The 24,104-nt window shown below is 42.9% G+C and overlaps 1 pseudogene across 1 annotated transcript in view; it reads left to right on the top strand.

The window, feature by feature from the left end:
- The first annotated feature begins 23,159 nt into the window (after positions 1-23,159).
- The window catches only part of LOC308095680 (transcription factor Sox-9-B-like), a 6,449-nt pseudogene continuing 5,504 nt past the window's right edge, over positions 23,160-24,104 (top strand). Inside the window, exon 1 of the transcript XR_013935122.1 lies at positions 23,160-24,019. The product of XR_013935122.1 is annotated as a transcription factor Sox-9-B-like (transcript). The remainder of the gene's footprint in view (positions 24,020-24,104) is intronic.

The raw sequence follows: 24,104 nt of genomic DNA on the forward strand, positions 1-24,104 counted from the left end.
GGGGGTTTAAGTGGCTAAAATGTATAATTATTTGTATAGACCAGCAGCCAGAGACGAGAACCGAGGTCTCTCTGTTTCCTCTCCCCCGCCTGTCAGCTCTGCTGCCTGAAGCTCTAACTGCTGGACCACAGCTCACATATTTATTGCAATCATATTACTATTCATGCCTGATAATTTCACAATGGTCATAGCGAATATGATGTAATTATGTCAGGCAGTAGCAGGTCTAATATACGGTTTTGTTAGGCAGAAGAGGAGAAGATATCTGGCGGTCAATGGCCGACTCAAGTTTATAGATATGGTGACCATCTCTCTCTCTCTCTCTCTCTCTCTCTCTCTCTCTCTCTCTCTCTCTCTCTCTCTCTCTCTCTCTCTCTCTCTCTCTCTCTCTAAATCTAACAGGCAGTGTCAATCAAGCAGCAGTAACCATAAGACTCCGAAATATGGAACATTAAGGGTTGCTTTTGGCTGCGACGCCTCGCTATCCTACTTCACTAAAGTGAAAGCCCACAAAGAGAGCGAGTGTGAATTTGGAACGGAGGCACAGAATAAACGAGAAGGCTGGAGCGAGAACGAAAACCCACACTGCGAGAGAGAGAGAGAGACAGAGAGAGAGAGAGAGAGAGAGAGAGAGAGAGAGAGAGAGAGAGAGCTCCGAAAATAAACCACAGAAATTATTGCGGCCCCTGGGAAAGTTGTTAAAAGCTCATAAAAGTAAAGTCTGCTAGAATGGAGGAAGCTAAAATTCAAATCCATTTCCTAGACATTTGTTTTACTTTTTGCAGACCAGTGGCGGAAAGTAACTAAGATTTTTTTCTCCGGCTATGATAATATCAGCTATTTGTCAGTATCATGGTCAGTATCATGTCAATATCATGGTAAGTATCATGGTCCGTATCATGAACAGTATCATGTCAGTATGTCAGTATCATGGTCAGTATCATGGTCAGTATCATGGTCCGTATCATGGTAAGTATCATGGTAAGTATCATGGTCAGTATCATGGTCAGTATCATGTCAGTATCATGGTAAGTATCATGGTCAGTATCATGGTAAGTATCATGGTCAGTATCATGTCAGTATCATGTCAGTATCATGTCAGTATGTCAGTGTAATGGTCAGCATCAAGTCAGTATCATGTCAGTAAGTCAGTATCATGGTCAGTATCATGGTCAGTATGCCTATATCATGGTTGGCATCATAGTCATTACTCATTATCATGTGATATGTGATGTATCTAAGTTAAAACAACATGAAGGAAGGATAGGCACAAATAAGCTTTGAGCTTCAGCCTATGCCTTTTTGATCAATCAACATGAACCATTGGCTTATAGTGGGGTATGTTTGGTGTAATTGTTGATGTGGATCAAAATAAACTAAACTAAACTAAATGTCAGTACAATCATACAAACACAGAGAAGCAAGAAACTAACAAGTGGTTAAAGGGAAAAAAGATAGAGAGACAAACTGATATGGGACATATACAGACAAACTTGCAGGCAGACTTATAGTCAAATAGGTAGATAAACAGACAAAGTGAGACAAACCAAGGAACGTATAAGTGAACTGACAGATAGGTAGACCGGCAGACAGCCATGAGATTTGACATAAAGGTAGGTAGGTAGACAGGTCAGTGGGAAAACTCGAAGACCCGGGATTAGTCTGACAGATGGGAAGACAGGCAAGACGCACAAACAGGCAAGAAAGAAGACGACAAGAAGCTGACAAGCTATAGCTGGTGGAACAACTGACCCCCTCCCTCACTGAAGGGTGGCATGTTCCAGAGCGGAACTGGGGGAATATGGAAAGACATAAAATGCTAAACGGGAAAGCGGGCTACCGAGGCTCTGCGCTGCGTTCAGCCTAAACTCTTCTGATAAGCCTCGTCTGAAAAAGCACATGTTGAAGAGACGGAACCTGGAAACGGAGAGAGAGAGAGAGCTGCTGGCGCAAGGCGTCATTTTACCCCCCCCCCCCCCCCCTTTATGGGAGGCCCCACAGTCCTTTGCATTGATAGATGGGACTGATCCCCTTGCAATTCATCTCACTCTTGTAAAATACTCACAGAGACAAATTGGGGGTGGGGGGGAGACACCAACCCCCCCCCTTACCCCGGACTGGTTGCCAGCGCTTACATCTGTTCTATGTTTCTGTCCTCCATTTCTCTCTCTTCTCCCTCTCATTCAGTGGCGGACAGTAACTATAGTACATTTACTCGAGCACTAGTACTTAAGTGCAATTTTGAGGTAGAGGCACATTTACTTTTACATTTTGGGATACTTCTCCACTACTCTCAGAGGCAAGTAAAATATTGCACTTTTTGCATCGCTACGTTTAGGTTTTAGTTGCTAGTTAATTTGCAGACCTCAATTATTATTACAAAACATGCATTAACCACTTAAACCCCGTTTTATACTTCCGGCTGTTCGGAAATATAACCAATCTACAACCAGCTATTTTCGCAGGGGTCAGTATTAGAGTTAGAACAGGGGCTAGAAAAGGTTTTTTTCTAGGGTAAGAAAAGCAGAGTAGGATATGTCTTCCACCACTGATCTCGCTCTTGTAAAACCCTCACAGAGACAAATTGGGGAGAAAAGCCCCCCCAACCCCAAGACTGGTTGCCAGCGGTTACATCTGTTCCATTTGTCTCTATCTTCTGCCTCTCGTTTGGTCTCTCCATATTGGACCACATAAAACTAATGACTCTGAAATGAGTGGTCGGGGGTTGTCACCGTATGACCGCCTGGTCATTCATTCATCCTCCCTTTATCCTGAGTTAGATCTGAACACACTGAGACCCTCAGATTTTCATAACCACTGAAGCTCTAGATTGGCGGGGTTTTTTCTGCCATTCTTGAAATACATTTTTAAAAAGCCACACGGTTTTGGGTCCCTGGCACAAAATATTTTCAGACGGGGGTCCGTGGCCAAATACATATTAATTTGGGGGTCCTTGATATGAAAAACGTTTCTAGAGCTGCACTGGTATACCAGCACAGCGGAATGCAGCTTGGCACAGCATGGCATGTTGGCACAGCTGCAGTGCAAACAGGGTTTGAGGCTATATCAGGTCTCTGCCCCCTCATGCTGCCAGGCTGATAGGTTTCATACCTTATTTTCGGAAGGGAAAACGAGGGTAAATATTGGACACAAATAGAAAGAAAATACCCCTTCAAACAGAAAACGGGGAATATTGAATTGAGTTGAGAATTTGGAAAATGAAAATCTGGTGACAGTTGACAAGTCAGTGTCGTGTCATCTAGAGCAGTGGGCAACGGAAAATCCTCAGCGTTCATTTTAGATTGGAGAGCTTAAAATTTGACCAAACGGCAAGACAATTGACTAAATTCACACAGCGGTTGTTTTGCTCTCACGTCATATTTGCGGGTGGGGAAGAAATGCCCGGGGTGGCATTATTTCATTAACTTAATAGCAAAATGGCCGCCGTGTGAATATGGTGAATAGGTACAAGGGGTTCAACGGGTATCCGATAACCGGAGGGGCATGCGTTCCCAATAGGCATCGTTTCCGACGGGCATTGGTCTTTAGTCTATCTATATACAGTGGTTCTCAAACGTTTTCATGTCAAGGACGCCAAAATGATATGTATTTGGCTGCGGACCCCCCATCTCAAAAATATTTCGTGCCAGGGATTTAAAAGAAATTGCCGTGCTATGAGCTTGTAGATCTGCTAAGATTGGGAACCGCTGATCCATAAATCTATGAACAGAATCTCTGTTTCTCCATTTTCTTTAGTGCAACAGTAACTTTTACTCAAAGTGATCTACTACCGATTCAGAGAGACACATGATTAAAACCTGGAAAGCAAGTGTCATTTTAGATTTGAGCTATTTATCTCTCGGGGGGTTGGGTAGAAACCTCATACAGTATGTAAAAAACTGTTACTTTTCAGGATTCAAATTCAAAAGTTGCAAAAGTAGCAGATCTGCAAGCTCGAAACGCGTCGCTTTGTGCCGCGTTTCGAGCAAGGGGCCAGCCTGAGATATTTATATTGACTCCAATACGGAAGAGACAGTTCATATGAATGGTCTGTAGTTTCGCTGTTTTACCCCTGCAGGTGTCAGAAAGAATATTCTCTCAATGTAAGCGGATGGGTTTTTGACTTAACTTTAGACTTAATTTTCTTACCTTAATAAGCATTGTCATAAATACTATATGCTTCCAGTCGCTAGTTTAAAGTCTCCTTTCAATCATCATGATATGCGTTTTGCTAAATTATGGTCCCATTTATTTTAAAACTGACGATAAAGTAGGCTATGCTCTAGGAGGGGCCGGGATGATTTGATTGACAAGCTACACAACCAATAGCATTCATTCCCCGCCCCCACTCTTGATTGACAAGCTACCCGACTAATAGCATTCTTTGGGGATTGTTTTCCGGTTCCTGTTCCCGACGTGCTCTTTGGCATTTATTAAAGATGGTGGATTACAAATTCCTGAACAATCGGCTTAATTTTCGGTCTGAAGAAACCAATGGCGTGACACTGTCCATTCTTTTTACAGTCTATGGTTTCGAGCATGTGGATCTGCTACTTTTGATGCTTTTGTGTGACGCCGTATTATGATCAAGTCGGGCGTTAATTAAAGGAAAAACACAAAAAGTTGAGATATGGAGATAAGAGGTTTCTGCCCGACCGGCAACGATATCCAGCAACATAGGTTTTTCAGAAAACTGTCAGGATTTAGAATACTGATTTTTGGAATCGGCCTCAGGTCTTAATGGGTTAAAGGGATAGAGGAGAGAGAGAGAGAGAGAGAGAGAGAGAGAGAGAGAGAGAGAGAGAGAGAGAGAGAGAGAGAGAGAGAGAGAGAGAGAGCGTTGTGTTACACTGTGGGAAGGTGTTTAAACCCCCTGAAAGCCTCACTAACCCAGACAGACGTCAGACGGCGTTAGCGCTTGTTTGACTTGAGCATTAACGCTGGATCCGCGGCCAAATGACTTTATTAAAAGGCGCTAATGTAAAGCAAACAGCAATCACTGGCAGGAGGGAGACCGCATGCTGCTTTCTAAGGTCCAACGTGTTTGGCCAGGTGTGTGCGCGCGTGTGTATGTGTGTGTGTGTGTGTGTGTGTGTGTGTGTGTGTGTGTGTGTGTGTGTGTGTGTGTGTGTGTGTGTGTGTGTGTGTGTGTGTGTGTGTGTGTGTGTGTGTGTGTGTGTGTGTGTGTGTGTGTGTGTGTGTGTGTGTGTGTGTGTGATAGAGGCTATTGTATACCCATCTTACGACGGTGCCGCTGAGGGAAAAGTCAGTAATAAGGCAGCATAAGGCAGTAGGGGAGTCAGTAATCAGAGAGCAAAAGGTAGAAGTGAGTCACTAATAAGGCTGCATAAGGCAGTAGAGAGTCAGTAACTAGAGCACTGGTCTCCGCCAGGGCAGGTAGCTTATTGTGGGTCAGCAATGTTTCATGGCAATCGGACGCTGCGTTCATGATTTGAGGCATTTTGTTCAAAAACGGGCCACTCCTGCAAGCCAATGTTAGCCAATCAGGATGGAATATGAAAAATCAGACAGATCCATCTGGACTACAGAGATAATGTGTACCGATTGGCGTTATAACAGGCCAATTTGAAAGATTTGGGGCAGAGGTTCTTCCTTGGAGTGTGTGCGCAAAGTTCCACGCCTATCAGTCCAACTGTGCCGGAGATTAGCTGTCCACAGACAGACGGACAAACATACACACATGGACGGACGGACGGACGGACGGACGGACGGACGGACAGGCGAAAACATAGTCTCAAGTGGCGGCTGGTGGATTTTTCCCCAAGTGGTGCTACACCAAAAATTAAGCCACTCATGTACTATGTTATCACACTAGTTTATTTTGATAGGCCCTGCGGCTATAGTCATTCATTTGTGAAAGACAGACATAACCAATGGCATGAGCAAATATGATCAAGTACTACACCCTTTTGTACTTATAGGCTAACAATAAAATGCTGTTGTAGCCTATTATATTATCCATATTCACAGCAATAATATAATAATAACAGACAAAATACTAAGACTTCTGCACACACAGCATTAAGTGATAGTCTCTGCCACAACTTCGGCTTGACGGAGACAATAAGAGTGCATAAGGCACTAGGGAGTCATGAAGCAGCATAGGCATTAGGGAGTCAGTAATAAGACAGCAAAAAGCAGTAGGACGTCACTTAAAAGAGAGCAAAAGGCAGCAGGGAGTCAGTAATAACGGAGAAAAATAAACTCATTGTATACTTCACACTGGGTGTGATTTTTTTCCTGTTTTATTTTAACATATTTTTTCCTTCCTTAACACTGAATTCAACTGTCCTTTAATAATATTTTATTTTGTTGAAATGTGCTGTACAAATACACTAGCCTTGCCTTGTACATCAGCTATCCGCAGAGTGACACTGTTACTGCGAAGTGTAAATGCAGGTAGGTTTTAACCATAGCCAACTGTGTTGCTTAAGTAGAGTTCCTGGACCAGACAGGGGTTGAGTAGTGTGTGCTATTGGTCCAGTCAGCTGATAGTGAGGTCCTGGGCGCAGCGGCGCTGTTTGGAAAAGATCAGGCCTGGATTTTCTCATTAGAACATTCACCTCCAGTTGCATGACAGACCCTAATGCAACGCTGCTGCAGTGTGCAATGTGGGCCAGAGGGGAGGGGATTACTGGAGGTGCAAGACCCAGATGCTCATACACGCAACGCACGCACGCACGCACGCACGCACGCACGCACGCACGCACGCACGCACGCACGCATCACTGCAACACTCATGTCTCAAAATGCACTTTTGTAATTCCTTGAATGTTGATTGTCTGTAAAACACTACAGTTTACTCAAAAAACTAAGTATCTATATTCCATCAACCATTATACTGTATTTAATTAATGGGTCCACTTTACTCATTTTTAACATCTTTATAACTGGTCTCCACTAATGTTCATTATACCATGGCACCATTTCTGTCTACTTGGTCCGGGTCTCAGAGGTGGGATGTGGACTGCCTACCAATGACATTAACAATGGAGATTCCAAGCTAATAGAAACTACAGCCTTTCTCTTTTTGGAAAGAAGAGCTCACGCTGTATCTATACACACAACCTATCGAATGAAATGCAGAGAACATGTGCAATTCAACTGTACTGAAACTGAACACACACACACACACACACACACACACACAGAGAGAGAGAGAGAGAGAGAGAGAGAGAGAGAGAGAGAGAGAGAGAGAGAGAGAGAGAGAGAGAGAGAGAGAGAGAGAGAGAGAGAGAGAGAGTGCCACCTACGTTGCAGTCTAACATGCCAAACCACACATGTGAAAGGGCCTATGAGAAGGACAGGGCGCTCACTGTATGCGGGGCCCCTGTGCGGGGCCTCCACCCTCAGCCCTGCGCTGGTGACAGAGGGGGACCCTGTGTCTGGGGCCAAATGTTATCTTTAGCCCTCAGGTGCCAGGCAAGCAGGGGTTAACCATCCATACAGAATTCATTATTCTACAGCGGCAGACAAAGTACTCAACCCCTATGCAGTACATGAGTCAAAGTAGATACTCAAGTATTCAAAACTGCTTTCAATTTAAGTTAAGTATTCAAAAGTGCAAATTGCTAAGAATCCCCCAGAAAACCAATACTCGAGTAAAGTACAAATCAAAAAAATATATACATGTACTTAAGTACATTACTTAAACAAATGTACTTTGTTACTGTCCACCACTGTTATTCTAATGCAACTCATTTGATCGGTTCTGTAGTGGTTTTTAATGACAACATGATAGGCCAAAATACATATTCGCCGACGCCAACTTTTTTATTTAAGTTAAGAAAAAAAAAGAAGCAATTTTTTGTATCTTTTGCAAGTTGTATAATTTATTGTCATCTTGTCTTTCCACCAAATCACTGTGATACCTAGATTATCAGCGCATAGATTGGGCTCCAATCAACACCAATCATTCCATACATTTGGGGCTAGTTGGGCCCAATAGACTCAACTAGATGGGTCTATTTGCGTCTTATCAGCCCATAGATTGGGCTCCAAATCAGCACAAATCATTCCATACACTTGGGCCAGTTTGGCCCAATAGACCTACCTAGTTGGTTCTATTTGGGTGATATAGCCTTTTATTTCTGTGATTCAATGTTAACGCATGTGTGGCCCGTTAAGATAACGTGAAGATCGGCTGATAATAATAGAAAAGTATTGATAGTGGTAAAAAAGGACCCTAATTGATAAGTAGTATCCATAAGGCTATCGATAAATACAAAATTGCGAGGCGGAGCTGGAGGTGACGGAATTGAGGATGTTACGATTCTCTTTAGAAGTGACAAGGATGAGGTCAGAAATGACTACATTAGAGCAGGGGTCTTCAACACGGGGTCCGAAGAGTTACTACAGGGGGGCAAATCTTTGTGTGATTTTTTTTTACATTAACCACTTGAACCCATAGCATCCCTTTTCTGAGGAGAACTTTAGCCAAAAATAGCTGATCTACAAGCTCACAACGCCTCGCAGCAAAGAGGTATACAGTAGGTGTAGAGGGAAAAAAAGAGCAGACCAAACATTTTTTTAATCTGAAACACAATTTTTATACAATATAGAGGGGGGTCCCTGCTTCATCTCTCTCAGCTAGGGGGGCCCTGAAAACCGTTGAAGACCCCTGCATAAGGTTTGGCAATAAAACAAGAGAGGCGAGGTTGAGATGGTTTGGACATGTGCAGAGGAGAGATGAGGGGTACATTGGGAGAAGGATGCTGAAGATGGAGCTGCCAGGCAAGAGGAGAAGAGGAAGGCCAAAGAGGAGGTACAGAGAACAGAATCAGATGGAAACAGATGATCCGCTGTGGCGACCCCCTGATGGGAATTGACCAAAAGAAGAAGACGATCTCTTAAGGACGGTGGGGGAAAACCAATGCAAGGCACACGACCTTGCTCATCAGGAGCAGTTAGGTGTTCAGCGTCTTGCTCAAGGACCCTTCGACACGAACCCAGGGGAGCCGGGGATTGAACCGGAAACCTTACGTTTCCCATGCGGCCCGCTCTATGTCCCGAGCCACTGCCACTCTCACCCTCTTTTTCTCTTTCTCTGGTTTCTGGTGTCTGGTCTCTCTCTCTCTCCCCCTCCCCCCGTCTCTCTCTCTCTTCTACCCCCATCGCTGCTGGCTGGCACCACGCTCCAGCAGGCTGGCACACTGGCATCCTCACATGGTCCTATAATCTGCCATCTTGGATGCCAGGTGCAGCCCTGGCATCCCCGTTCCTCTCTGGTGCTCACATCCGCTGTATCACCTCTTCACTTCCTAACCTCCTCTCCCCTTCACTTCCATTTGCACTCAACAGGACCACAATGGTAATAAGCTCTCGTGCTTTTTTTTTGTGTGTTTTATTCTTTGACAGATAATGGACAAATACTCAGTGGTGTAAAGTAACTAAGTACATTTACTCAAGTACTGTACTTAAGTACAATTTGGAGGTATTTTTTACTTTACCGGAGTATTTCCAATTTTCAATACTTTTACTTCTACTACTACATCTCTGAGGAAAATATAGTACTTTTACTTTTGGTACTTTAAGTACATTTTGATGCCAATATTTTTGTACTTTTACTCAAGTACATTTTTAATTCTGGACTTTTTTCTTGTAACAGAGTATTTCTATATTGCAGTATTGGTACTTTTACTTAAGTAAAGAATTTGAGTACTTTTTCCACCACTGTTCGTTGTTCGATCGAGTCTCTCGACCCATCTATCTATCTATCCATTCATCAAAAAGAGGAACAGGAAAATTGTCCTTGCAATGTCTATATCTCTATTTCTCAAATTCTAGTATACTTGTGGGGACACACCCACACACACACACACACACACACACACACACACACACACACACACACACACACACCACACACACACACACACACACACACACACACACACACACACACACACACACACACACACACACACACACACACACACCCACACACACACACACACACACACACACACACACACCCACCCACACACACACACACACACACACACACACAGAGAGCTCCGGGGTCAGAGGAGGTGAGGTTTTGAGGTAACTGGAGCTTTTTAATTTTGTGCCCCAGTGGCTAAGCGGGTGGACTCACACAGGTCTGAGAGCCGCCCGACAGGATGAAGGGTTTCAGGTGGATTTATATGGATTCTGCTGAGCTTCATGCTTGAAGGAATCCAGCAGTGTGAGAGTTCCCCTTCGTTGCTGCTTTGCCAGTGTGTTTTGGTTTTATTTGATCAAATTTGGGTCAGATACAAACGTTTGATCAAACTATACCCACACAAAAAAAGAGAAGAGAAAAATCCCTGATCTTCATAAAAACAAGAAGGAGAAAAAATATACAGGCCCTGAAAGCATCAGCAATATTCATACTGGAAATATTGTATAATAATCCGAAGGCACCAATAAATAACTTCTGGGGGACCGAATGGGTAGTGACAGGGACAATAGCCGACCTACAAGTTCACAACGTGTCACGGTTGTGATCTTGTCGATCGGCAATGTTTGACATGCGACACATACCGTACGACGGAGTATAAAACAGACTAGACTTCGAAAACTTTAATGATATCCGAGACACCATTTGTGTTACTTTTACAAAATTCGGCACATATACAGTACATGAACATGAAGATAGTGATGAAAGGATCTGCTATATACTCACATATTCTGAAACAGTTATGAAAGGCTAGAAGCATACTGTGTACTATGCAAACATGTCCAAAGTCCAGCCCCGGGGTCCAATCGTGGCAGAAGTGCAGATTTCATACGGCCCGTGACATCCTAAAATGTATTATTTTTGGCCTATTAGTACAGTGAGTCATGTGAAATTCATACATTGTGAGTGTTTTGAAATTAACCTAGGCAGATAGGCTATTTCTCAGCATAGAATTTGTAAGGATTCATAAGTGCTTGTTCCTTGTGTTCTTTCATTCTCAAGATGTGACAGAAAGGTTTTTTTTAAGGTTACATTTGGCTACACTACCCATTTGAATGAATGAATGAACAAATGAATGAATGAATGAATTAATTAATTAATGGATGAATGAATGAATGAATGAATATAGTAATTAATACATAAATAAAACATTATTGGACTGTAAATATAATAGCAATGCAGTGCTTGCATGCAAATAGCCAGCATAAGACTATTGATATTGCACTGTAATAATAATAATAATAACAGTAACATTGTTCTAATGTTGTTGTAGTTGTATGTGTGCTCCAAAGGCACTGTATGGCAGAGGTAGATGCAGTCGCCCCTAAGGTATTTTCATATGTCCAAACATGGCCCCCTTTTAAAACGTTTGGACACCTCTGATGTGTATTCTGTAACCTTAGCGGTGACCTATTGTAAGTCTCCTTGGATAAAGCTCTGTCCCTCCTCTGCGCTGTTTCCCTGCAGCGCTGCCTATCACACAATGTTAACACACCAGCACATATTGATGGCAGGAAATCACACAGGGTCAATTTCCTCTCACCACATGATGATTTTTTTGGGGGGGCTGAACACTATTTTGATGACATCACGTGCACCCGCGAGCACGGCATGCACATTTCATTTTACCTTAAAGTACGAAACATGTTTTTATAGGAAATGTCTAGTTTTTAGCTTAGTTTTCACTTTTTTAAACTAATAAAAATAATTCGAGGAATGCCTTGAATTATAGGACCTGAAACGAACAACAAGGAGTTTTGAATGAGCAGGCTATCTTTCTCTTCTTCGAAGGTGGCTGAGGCATCGTTGCGTGCAGATCAAGGGCCCAGCTTCCTGCTTTGAAATTGACTCGAATAAGGAAGGGAGTGAATGGCCTGTAGTTTAGCTGTTTTACCCCTGCTGGTGTCAGAAAGAATTTATCTCAATGCAAGCGGATGGGCTTTTGACTTTAGACTTGATTTTCTTACCTTAACCCTTGCATTGTGTTAGAAAACTGCATCCACTTGTGGTGTTAGCGGGTCAAATTTGACCTGTTTTTTTTCTCCCACCTCATAGCTGACTTGTAATGCATTCATATCCATGTAAACACTTTTTAAAATATCATGTTGGGTTAGGGCTAGGGTTTCATCTTTCAATATATCTCGTTTTCTATTATAAAAATGTTAAAATTCACTAATTAAATTTCCTATAATGAAGGCAATGGATAATGATGTTATCTATAATAGAATAATTAAGAATAATAATTAGAACACACTTCAATTTCTTTTTTTTTTTAAATACTTGTTTTCGTTTTTTAACTTTAAAAAATGTTAAAATTATAAAAAATAGTGACACTAGTGGTGTTAGGGTCCGAAATGACCCGTATACCATAGAAGGTAAAAAGTCATTTATTTTTCATAAACTCAAACTTTATTTTACTCCTGATAGCAATGCTAATTGAGAACAAGTCTCTCTCACTCTCAAACATGTAAACATTGAATATTGACAATTTGGGGGGGAATTGAGCCACACTTCTTTGCCGGGTCATTTCGGACCCTAACACCACAAGTGTCACTTTTTTGTTTTGAGACCATCAGAATTAATTAAAATGATGATAAATAATTTTGTTGCGTTAAAATGGCTATTTCTGAGGATATCATGAAACCTCGTTCCAATAAAGAAATGTAAAGGGTACTTTTTACCTATTTAAACTTGAAAGCGGGTCAAAAAATACCCTAACACAATGGAAGGGTTAATAAACATTGTCATAAATACTATATCCAGTCACTAGTTTAAAGTCTCCTTTCAATCATCATGATATGCGTTTTGGTAAATGATGGTCCCATTTACTTTCAAATTGATGATAAAGTAGGCTATGCTCTAGGAGGGGCAGGAAGATTTGATTGACAAGCTACACAACCAATAGCATTCATTCCCTGCCCCCGCTCTTGATTGACAAGCTACCCAACCAATACTGGTCTGGTTGCATTCTGCAGGATATGACGCGATATTGAAAAATGGCGGATTTGAAATTCCTGAACAATCGGCTTCATTTACGGTCTGTAGAAACCAATGGCGTCGCTTTGTCCATTCTTTTTATACAGTCTATGGTGCAGATAGGATACATACTGGTAGCAGCAGCTGTGTTGCTTACCGTGTAGCCTATAGATGCGAAGAGTGAGGATGCATTTGCACACTCACTTGTAAACCTGTGACCAAACACTCCTGGTTGGGACCCCCAGGGGGTCACCAAATGAATGAACTGGTCAAACATTGGCCAAATTGTCAAATATCATAAGAAAGAGGGAAACAAGTGAGCTTGTAGATCGGCTATTTTCTCAATATTTATCTGTGGAACTGAGTCAAACTAATTTGAATGCCTCAACTCCAACATTCCAAGTGCTTGTCAGGGTGGGGGGTCCCCAGTTCAAATATGATTATGTTGGGGGGGGGTCACGGCCTAAAAAGGTTGAGGTTCACACGCAGGAGAGAGTGAAGCTTGAGTCCCCAGTCTATGGCGTGACATGTGCCCTTAGTACTTGGCTTTGGGTCCAAATCTCAACAGATACTGCCTATTGTGCTCCCCCTATGTCTATGATATCTGTCTCTCAGCTTTCCAATTGCCTGTCTCAGTAAATGAAAAGGGGAAGGGTGGCAGTTTGGCCCTTCATGTAGAACAAGAGGTATGAATGCAATGCGACTATAAGGCAAAATCCAGCAAATCGGTTGAAATTCAATGCGCTGAACTGATCTGTATTTCTTTTACAGATCAAGGTTTTATCTGTAAAAGAAAAAAAGAAAAAAAAGGATGGGGGAGGCATTCTCAACAGACATGTTTAATTAAATAATTACGTAAATCATTTCATTAAAAAGACCAGAGGAAAGGGATACCAGAGGTATATGGATTTACTCCCCATCCCCCCAGCAAATCCAAGCCTGTAAAACAGGCATGTAGAACAACAGAGGCACGAACGCAATGTGAAGCACTGAAATTCAACACACTGCACCGACAACTGTAATCATTTAGCTCACAGCTCCCCGACACTTTGCAATGTCTGTACTTTTCCCTCCAACGAACACAACAAAAGCCTGAAGCAGCAACTTCGGCGCTGAGTGGATTATTACTGAGCTTGTAGGTTTTGCAGCCAAACACATTGGCCAAAACTCTAACGAACATTCTCCTTTTTATTGAGTTTGCATACGCACGGCAGGGATTTCAACCCACAACCTCAGCAGTATGGAGCGTATTAGCGAGCTTACAGGTAAAGCGGCCTCGTTTCCTTTCAGGAGACATTCTCATTCCTCTCCTCGTTGCTCATTTCCTTCCCTTTTTCTGCCAACACGCCCGACTGGGGAAATTGAACCGGCAACCTCAGCATTGCAAGGAGGCGTTATTACGCGTGTTGAAGCTAATTGCACCAGACTGGGCTGTCCTGCCTGGATACGTTCACTCATCATCACCGCATGCACAGCTCTCATTTCCTGTCCTGTGTCAAATCGACGGCAGCTCTTCCATTCATAAATCCTCGTTCATGTTTAGGGAGAAGCACCGGGGGGAGTTGAACTAGCAACCTCAGCATTGCAAGTGGCACTTATGTAGGAATTCAGGCTAACTGGACCAGACTGGGCTGTCATGTTGGGTTCAAGATGAGTTGAATGGATGAAGAGTTCATGCCATCAAAATATTTGGGCCCAAATAACTCTTATAATCTCCTCTTTATCTGTTAATATACACGCACACACACACACAAACGCATGCATGCTATACTATTGTTTCCAGTGGTCTATCAACTAGTCCATCCACAGCATTAATATTAGTTTAAAAAATAGACATAACTGTGTTAAAAGCGTAGGGGTGTTATCGGGGTCCTCAAAGTCCCCAGTGCCAAATGCAAATCAATTTGGAGGCCGTTGACATGAAAATGTTTTAGAGCACTGTACAATTTAAAGTACAATTTTGAGGTACATTTACTTTCCTTGATTATTAAAAAAAGAAAATATATATAAGAAATAACTTTAAACGTCTACTCCACTACCCCTCAGAGACAAATATTGTACTTTTTATTCCACAACAAATATTTGACAGCTTTAGTCACTAGTTTCTTCGCAGATTTAGTTTACTATTTCAAAACATACATTGACCAGTTTAGCCCTTTTTATACGTAGCCAATCTACTAGCTCAATGTGTTGCACCGTTACTTTGGTGCTGGAAGTAAAATTTCAATATTATGCAATACTTTTGTACTTTTACTCAAGTCAAATTTTGAATATGGGCATTTTACTTAACAGAGTTTGTTTATTGTGATATTGTTACTTTGAGTTAAGTAAAAATCTGAGTACTTCGTCCACCACTGTTGGACGACTCAACACAGTTACACAGGAAAGCAGATTCATTCATTCTTCTGTTTTAACCAACACCGTGGGGATTTGGAACTGCAGCTTCTGTGTAGCATGTAGGATTTCTATTTTCATAGGTTTTTGCAGCTAAATGGCTGTTTTTATTCGGCATTGCAGAAACTGCATCTCCCTCTCGTCCTCCCGGGTGTCAGGTGGAATTAATCTCACAACCACATGGTTGGCTCCTGTGTTTTCCTTCAGTTTTTATTTATATTTTTCAACGAAGGCCACATGGCTCAGTGGCCTTGTGGTTAGAGTGTCTATCCTGAGATTTGGGGGTCGGGGTTCAATCCCCCAGCCGGGTCAAACCAAAGACAAGCCCTGCTTGAAACTCAGCATTAAGGGTTGGATTGGGGGTTAAGTCCCTGCTACTAGCTCATCCAGGGGGTGTACTTTAATGGCTGGGGGATGTAGGCCTATACAGTATTTGTACATCAAGCCGCCTCACGCTACAGTAGCGTGCTCCTGACCTATGGGCCACATGGCTCGGGAACCGTTCGTTTCGCAACTATACTTACAACACGGGGAGCTTAACCGGCAACTTCAACTTTTACTTAACCCATTCAATCAATCCGGGAACGAATCTCTGTCATTTTGGCTATTCAAAAATAACAGATATACAAACTCATAGCGCGGCACCGAGTGCCTCACTATGAGCTTGTAGATCTGCTATGTTTTTGACAAATCTTGAAAATGTGTGCAAATCTTTAAATATATATATTTCTAAAGCGAACATTTGTACAATATGTTAAATTTAAAGTAAAAGTACCTCAAAAACTGTAGTTGTAACAGTTCTTGAGTAAATGTAAATGTTGATTTCCTTCACTGCTCACTGTTGCTGAGCTCGCATGTCGCAATGCACAAACAGCGTTCCAACATGAACTCATGTGATGCGACAGAAGTGGAAAGTATCTGAGTACATAGTGAAGTACTGTCAGAGTACTGACTGACAGAGTTCAGGCCAGGCCGTGGGTCTTTGGCCACATAAGAGGCCATTTGATAGACTTTGTACTTGAAAGGAAATGAAAAAAAACCTTACCGTAATGGAGGTAGTTTGATTTGCATCCTGGTGGTTTAGAGCTAGACGATGGATGGATGGATGGGGGCCTCAGGACTCAAGCCAAAACGGTCAAATATCATCGCCGTCTCATTAGCGGACTGGGGGGGGGGGGGGGTATTGACGAGCCAAATGCAACGATGCCATGTTATTTAATATAAGGCGGTTGAGAGCCAAAGTAATATTTAAAGGTGGTGTAAGAGTTATTTTTGTGTGAAAACAAAAACTGTTTTGTTAAATATTGCGATAGTAATCATTGCCATAGAGTGTTTGTTCATTAACAGGGGTCTCCCAGTCTCTCCCAACCCTTTAGTAAACATAAAACACATTTTCAGGTTGGTCGATGGTTTCGAATTTGCATTGGACATACCAAAATCACACAGATTGTGCCTCAAGGTCTTGGGCCAATGATAATCAATTATTAATATTTTTCCTGTGTTATTTTCTTTTTTTGTGGGGGGGAGGAGGGTTAAGTCCTTGTCCCCGACTACCATGTCAACAGGGAAGGATAGATTCCCAAAGCTATCATTCCCTTCTTTCAGATTTACCGTGCAGTGACACATTTCTTCTTGGATATTTGATCAGTGTTGACAACCAGGGGTGGAAAAAGTACTCAAATGTTTTACTTAAGTAAAAGTATCAATACTGCAATGCAGAAGTACTCTGTTACAAGTAAAAGTCCGGAACTAAAAATGTACTTGAGTAAAAGTACAAAAGTATTGGTATCAAAATGTACTTAAAGTAACAAAAGTAAAAGTACTAAAATGTTTGAAAATAGCCTAGGTATAAAATACGGCTAAAGTGGTTAATGTATGTTTTATAAAGTATTAATTTATATCTGAAAAGTAACTACTAACTAAAGTTTTAAAATAATTGGAGTAAAAGTAAGAGATGTAGTGGAGTAGAAGTAAAAGTACTGAAAATTGTACTTAAGTACAGTACTTAAGTAAATGTAGGCCTACTTAGCTACTTTACACCACTGTTGACAACTAATTTTTTGGTTTATATCATATAGAATACACCATGGTTTCTCAATGCCAGGTTCGGGGACCACCAGGGGTCCAGATGAACATTTGGATGGTGTCTGTAACTCTGAGTGTGCCAACGGAACCACATGGACCCAGGGTCCAAGTGGTTCCATTTGTAAACTCTCAGAGTTAAATAAACATTGCTTTCACACTGGCAGATACAAAAGATACAAAGCTATACACGACATATCTGTCGCTTCGTAGCTTTGTATCGGAAGTTGAAGCCAGCTCAACTTAATTGTCTGACCTCCTCACACTTGCCTGATCTTTTTCTGTAAAGTGATCTTTGAGGCAGGAGGAACAGGGCCAAACCGGTGATGTTGATGTTTTGGTAGACTAAAGACAGGACTGTATTTGCTCTCCCCCAGGACTTCAGAACACATCAGATATATTAATGGCTGCAATTTTTGTTATATATTTTGCACAGAATTTTCTGTGATTTGCACTCAATTTGCTGTGAATTGTTTTACATGTGTTATTGATAAACCGTTTTATTAACAACATCCCTTTGGTTCCATTTTTACGCTCTGGGTTTACAGACCTGTAAGGGTCCATTTGGTTCGTACGGATAGCCGGAGTGCTGCCTGCATGGGTGGTTCGCATTGGTGTACAGGACATTTGGTCACTTTACATGACATTGTTAGGCAAGAAGCAACGATCTCCACCTACAGTATGTACTTACATTACAAAGGAGTGTCAACACACCGTATACTATGGATTTGAGAGGGTAGGCCTTCTATATTGTGCAATGGAAACGGGAGACATTTTGGGTGCTGGGCTGTGCGAGGCTTTGCGAGGCCATAAGGTGCGGTGCGGTGCTGGGCTGCTACAGTATGTGGAATTACTTTCCACCCCTACAAATCAACTTGCACTGGTTCTTTGTTAAACTTTGCTGTTCCTCCGCAAAGTCTTCCAAGAGTTTGGGCTGTGAAAGAGTGAGTTCACAGTGTGTGTGTGTGTGTGTGTGTGTGTGTGTGTGTGTGTGTGTGTGTGTGTGTGTGTGTGTGTGTGTGTGTGTGTGTGTGTGTGTGTGTGTGTGTGTGTGTGCGTGCGTGCGTGCGTGCGTGCGTGCGTGCGTGCGTGCGTGCGTGCGTGCGTGCGTGCGTGCGTGCGTGCGTGCGTGCGTGCGTGCGTGCGTGTGTTTAAACATGTCAGACCATATGTTGGTTTTGAGGTGTTGTTTTCATGCCAAGTTTTTCCACACTTTCTTTTTGTATAATATATATTTTTTAACATTCATTTATTATTTTTCTTCTTTTTTTTGTTTTGTCAGATTGCAGCGTGGGTGTGGAGGTCGTGTCCGATACAATTCTGTGCGTGCGTGTGTGTCAGTGTGTGTGTGTCAGTGTGTGTGTCTGTGCGTGCGTGCGTGCGTGCGTGTGCGTGCGTGCGTGCGTGTGCGTGTGTCAGTGTGTGTGTGTGTGTGTGTGTGCGTGTGTGTGTGTGCGTGTGTGTGTGTGTGTGTGTGTGTGTATACAGCCCGCCAGGTGTGGCGGCTTGGAGGCGAGGAGGCGAGGTGCGGCGAGGAGACAGATGAACAGGTGGCTCCCCGCGCAGACGTACTGGAAGTTGGAAGGTTCATCAAAAAATAGTTTGCCTGTTTCTCGTCTCTTACTTTCTGGGAAGACTTCACGGTGATCTCGTAGGCACACGTCGACCTCGGTGTGTGTGAGCCGCTTGATATCGTCTAGCCCAACAATGTAGAGCGCCACCAGGTTTTGAGGGGGCGTAGACATTACCCACAATGCAACTCAACACATGATCCCACACTGCAAAATGTGGAGTGTCAATTCAAAGTCACACTGTGTAACTTTTTCCAATTATATTTAGATTTTTTTTACAATAACCATTTCACAGAAATGTTTTGCTAACACTATGCATCTCATGTTTGTACTGCCTTATAATCCTCTTATAACACTGTATAATTATAGTTAAGAACTAATATATTCTAAAATAGTTCACAGAGCTCACATGTCTAAGGCCAAACTTACAAGTATATACCCTGACATAACCCCCACCTGCGACAAGTGCAAGAATACTGACGCAACCCTCATCCACCAATACTGGATGTGTGCGCAATTACAACCATTTTGGGAGGGTGTCTTCAATACCCTATCTACTATTTTACACCGAACTCTAGACCCAGACCCCCTAATTGCGCTGTTTGGTACTGTTGGAGGGGAGGATTTCCCATTAACACGTACAGAGTGCCGTATGGTGGACTTTGCCCTGTTGCTCGCCAGACGCGCTGTTCTGCTCCGATGGAAGGATGCTGCCCCGCCCGTGCTCACTCAGTGGCTTCGCGATATAATGTCTTGCCTTAAATTGGAGATGTTGCGATTCTCAATAGACGGCTCCGAGAAAAAATTCTATAAGACCTGGGGTCCGTTCATGACTTTTTACCACAACACTCAGGCTGCATAGTGTGGCGTATGCCTGTTGCGACTGCAGCACACAGCAAACCTAAAATGTTTTTTTATTTTTTATATCTGCTTTTTTGCTATTCTATCTGCTCTGATTAGTTTTCGTGCCTTTTTGTTTTTCCTTTTATTTTTAATTTTATTTTACAATTTTGCCTACAACTGTCCTGGGGATTGAGGGTGGGGGAGGGTGGGATAGGGGTATGTATTATGTACATTTTGTTTGTCTTTCTGTGATACGATATGAAAAAAAATTGTATGTGCAGTATGCTTGCCCCTGGGTCTTGTACTAAAAACTAATAAAAAATATCTTGAAAAGAAAGAAGAACTAATATATTCTTATTGCTTTATAACAATAATCATAACACATAATAAAGTGTTCTATAATGATTTATATCTGCTTATAACAGGGTCAAAGACGTATGAGGTTTTCTAGGAAATTAAAACAGCAATTACATTTCCCTAAATGGAGTTGCTATCATTGGAGTGTCATCTATTACCTAATAACATTTTTATTCATGAATAAAGCAAGCAATTATATTTTGCTTATAATTATAATTATATGTCATTCATATAAATGTACCCCATAAAATATCATTAAGTGTAACGCTAAGCATTTAAATTAAATAAAATAAAATCATGCCAATTATTCGCAATCACAAGGTTGCATATCAATGCTTAGACTGTCAGGAATTTAATTAATTAGGAAAAATTACATTATTTTATTTTGAATACCACTATTTGATGTGTCACTCTTTCTCTTTGCTCTCATTCTAGCTTTATCTGCTCTCTTCAAAAGAATATATAATAATGATTCACCCACTGTTTTACGTCTGTAAACTGTGATGTGATAAATAAAACTTGACTCTGGTTCTGCCTTATTCTGTGTGATTCAGTGCTGGACTCGGTTGTTATCCTATTAGCTTCCTGCTGCTGCTGCCACAACTCCTCCATCCGCTTCTGTTTTCCTCCCGTGTGTCGTCACCCCCCCCCCCCCCCCTCCTCCCCTCCTCCACCATGTTGTGTCACCTCCATAGAGCCATGTTTTCCACCAGTCAGTCTGTCCCCTGTGGTCACCAGCGGCGGTGACTCAGTGTATTCACGCCTTCGTCCCTCTACAAACAAACATGACCGTGTTTTGGCGTGGGGGGGAGGGGTCGGGTAGCATAACTGTGCCGATAGCCCAGCACCACGGCCTATTAACCAACCCCCCCCCACACACACACACACACACACACATATGCACACACACACACACAACCGAAGCGCTTCTGTTTCTGTTTGCGTTAGAAGCGTTGATCCTCGAACAAACACGCCACGGCTCGTTTAAATAAACCCGACCAGGGACACGCTTAAGTTGTTTTGACTTTACTGAGCGAGCGAATATGCGTGCGTACGTGCATGCGTGCAAGACACGTTTGTTTGTATGTGTGTGTGAGTGAGAGAGAGAGAGAGAGACAGAGCGAGGCAGAGAGAGAGAGAGAGAGACAGAGAGAATGAGAGAATGAGAGAGAGATGTCACCATATCTGTAAACGATTAAAAGCGACCGTGTTCAGGTAGCACATGTGAGATTCTACATGTCCACAAAGGATAATAACCAATCACAGTGGATCAAAGCATAATAACCAATCAGAGTGGATCAAAGCACAATAACCAATCAAAGTGGACCAAAGTATAACAACCAAGACGATCAGTGTGGAGCAGAGAGAACATTATTTCTGATGTGGATTTTAAATCATGTGTGATCATGAGTAATATCTGTAGGATCTTAAGTTGGGCCCCATGGGTTTCACTCGTCACACCAGGGCTACCCCAGGGGCCCCAAGGGACCACAGGCGCTCCGTTTCTCCAAATCTGCACCAAACTTGGCACAAGCACTGTTCAAAACTCAGTGACCATTGCTCTGACCAGCGGAACATAGGACTATAGTTCTGGAGGCCTGTGTGTGTGTGTGCGTGTGCGTGTGCGTGTGCGTGTGCGCGTGTGTGTGTGTGTGTGTACTGTATATGCGTGCATGCATGTCATCTAAACTTTTGATAATATGCACGTATATACAGTACACAAACAGTTAGATTATAAAGGGATGAAAATAGTATATACACTATAACACATTTTACCAGTAAAGACAGAAAAAAGCTGTATGTATTGTGTGAATCCATTATCCATCAAAGAACTTAAAACTACCCCTCTCTCTCTCTCTCTCTCTCTCTGTGCGTGCATGTGTGTGTGTGTGTGTGTGTGTGTGTGTGTGTGTGTGTGTGTGTGTGTGTGTGTGTGTGTGTGTGTGTGTGCGTGCATGCGTGCATGGGTGTGTGCGTGCATGGGTGTGTGTGTGTGTGGGTGCGTGCGTGCGTGCGTGCGTGCGTGCGTGCGTGCGTGCGTGCGTGCGTGCGTGTGTGTTGTTAGAAACCAGACCACTGGAACAAATCAGAAGCCATGAGGTTGACAGCCACTGTTGCAACACCCCTGGCTGTCTCCCCTCCCCCTCGCTAAGTGTGACTGTCTGGACTGTTGTCTCCCCCTATTGACCATGTGATGTAACTGTAGTTAGACCCAATCCGTCAATGTTTTAACGAGCCAAAAAAAAAGTATACCAGAGAAAATGTGATATGGAGAACTGAACGCTAAATACAATACATTTAAATAAGTATAGCTGTTAGAAAGAACAAACATGCTGTCATGGATCATCTGTTGCAGTTTAAGCTCTCTGAAGCTATCTAGAAAAATGCATTGCGTAGATAGATAGATAGATAGATAGATAGATAGATAGATAGATAGATAGATAGATAGATAGATAGATAGATAGATAGATAGATAGATAGATAGATAGATAGATAGATAGATAGATTATTGATCCCACTGAGATAATTCAGTTGCCAGTGGCATCTATAGCAGCATAAGAAACACAGAGCAGATACAGAAAAAGAAGAAAAAAAGAAAAAGTCTGTGATTGCATGGTATACAATTTATCACCGGAATCTTCGAAATGTCCACTTAGGAAAAGGTCTGTATTAATAGAACACTGTGTTTGTGTGTGTGTGTGTGTGTGTGTGTGTGTGTGTGTGTGTGTGTGTGTGTGTGTGTGTGTGTGTGTGTGTGTGTGTGTGTGTGTGTGTGTGTGTGTGTGTGTGTGTGTGTGTGTGTGTGTGTGTGTGTGTGTGTGCGTGCGTGTGCGCTGTGCTGCCCAGAGGGGAAAAACGGGGATCATGTTCCTTCATTTTGACGTCACGGCTCTCACCAGCCAATAGAATGTTGGCTTTCCCACCTTATATAAGGCATGTCTGCAGCAACACTTCTCCATTCAAAGCAACTCGACCGCTGCGCCTTGGAGGATTGTTTCAACTCTGGGAAAGCCTCGGCACACACAGGACCACTTTTATTCCTCCTGTTTCAGACTTTCTGCAGAGAGACTGAGAGAAAAAAGAGAGAGTTCTTCCATTAACGGCTACGTTTCAACCGAGGAGTGACGGCGGGGGTCTTTCTACCAGGAGGAGTTTTAATGCGTAGAGACATTCCACTCTCCAAAAGAGGAACTGCTTTTACGCGCGGAAGGAGCTGGTGGAGCAACAGAGCCGCACGTTTGCTGGTTCCTTTTACGCATTTTACGCACATTGACAGACTCTGATCCAAAAAGTTATCCTGGCGAGAGAAAATACAGCTTTTAACAGCTTTTACGCGTGGAGCTGGAGCACGTTTTACGCATTTTACGCATTTGAAAAAGACTGATCCACGTTTTCCTGGAGAGCGAAATACAGGCTTCTATAAACGAGCAGGAGGCTTGTCCCTCTCAACTCCCTCCCATCGAAGTTTTTAATTGAGTTTTCCAACCGTGTTGAAAACCCCCCAACCCACTTCTTTCATGAATCTCCTGGATCCGTTCCTGAACATGTCGGAGGAGCCAGACATCAAGGGCGGTCTCTCTGACGCCCCTCTGAGCCCCGGCATGATGTCCGACGAGGACTCCCCGTCCCCGTCGCTGTCCCCGTGTCCGACGTCCCCCGGCTCGGACGCGGAGAACACGCGGCCGTCGGAGAACCACGTCGGCGGGGCCGCCGCCGCTCTGCTGCTCGGCGGCTTCAAGAAGGACCCGGGCTCCTCGTCCTCCGAGGACGACGCCAAGTTCCCTGTGTGCATCCGCGAGGCCGTGTCCCAGGTGAGACCACTGGCTCCCAAACTGTATTTATTTATTATTATTATATCTCAAGGACCCCCCTAACTCTCAGAAACCTGAGGGTCCCTGGACACCACTTTGAGAACTAGC

This window comes from Gymnoscopelus braueri (assembly GCF_963280865.1).
Source record: "Gymnoscopelus braueri genome assembly, chromosome: 11".
NCBI lineage: Eukaryota > Metazoa > Chordata > Actinopteri > Myctophiformes > Myctophidae > Gymnoscopelus > Gymnoscopelus braueri.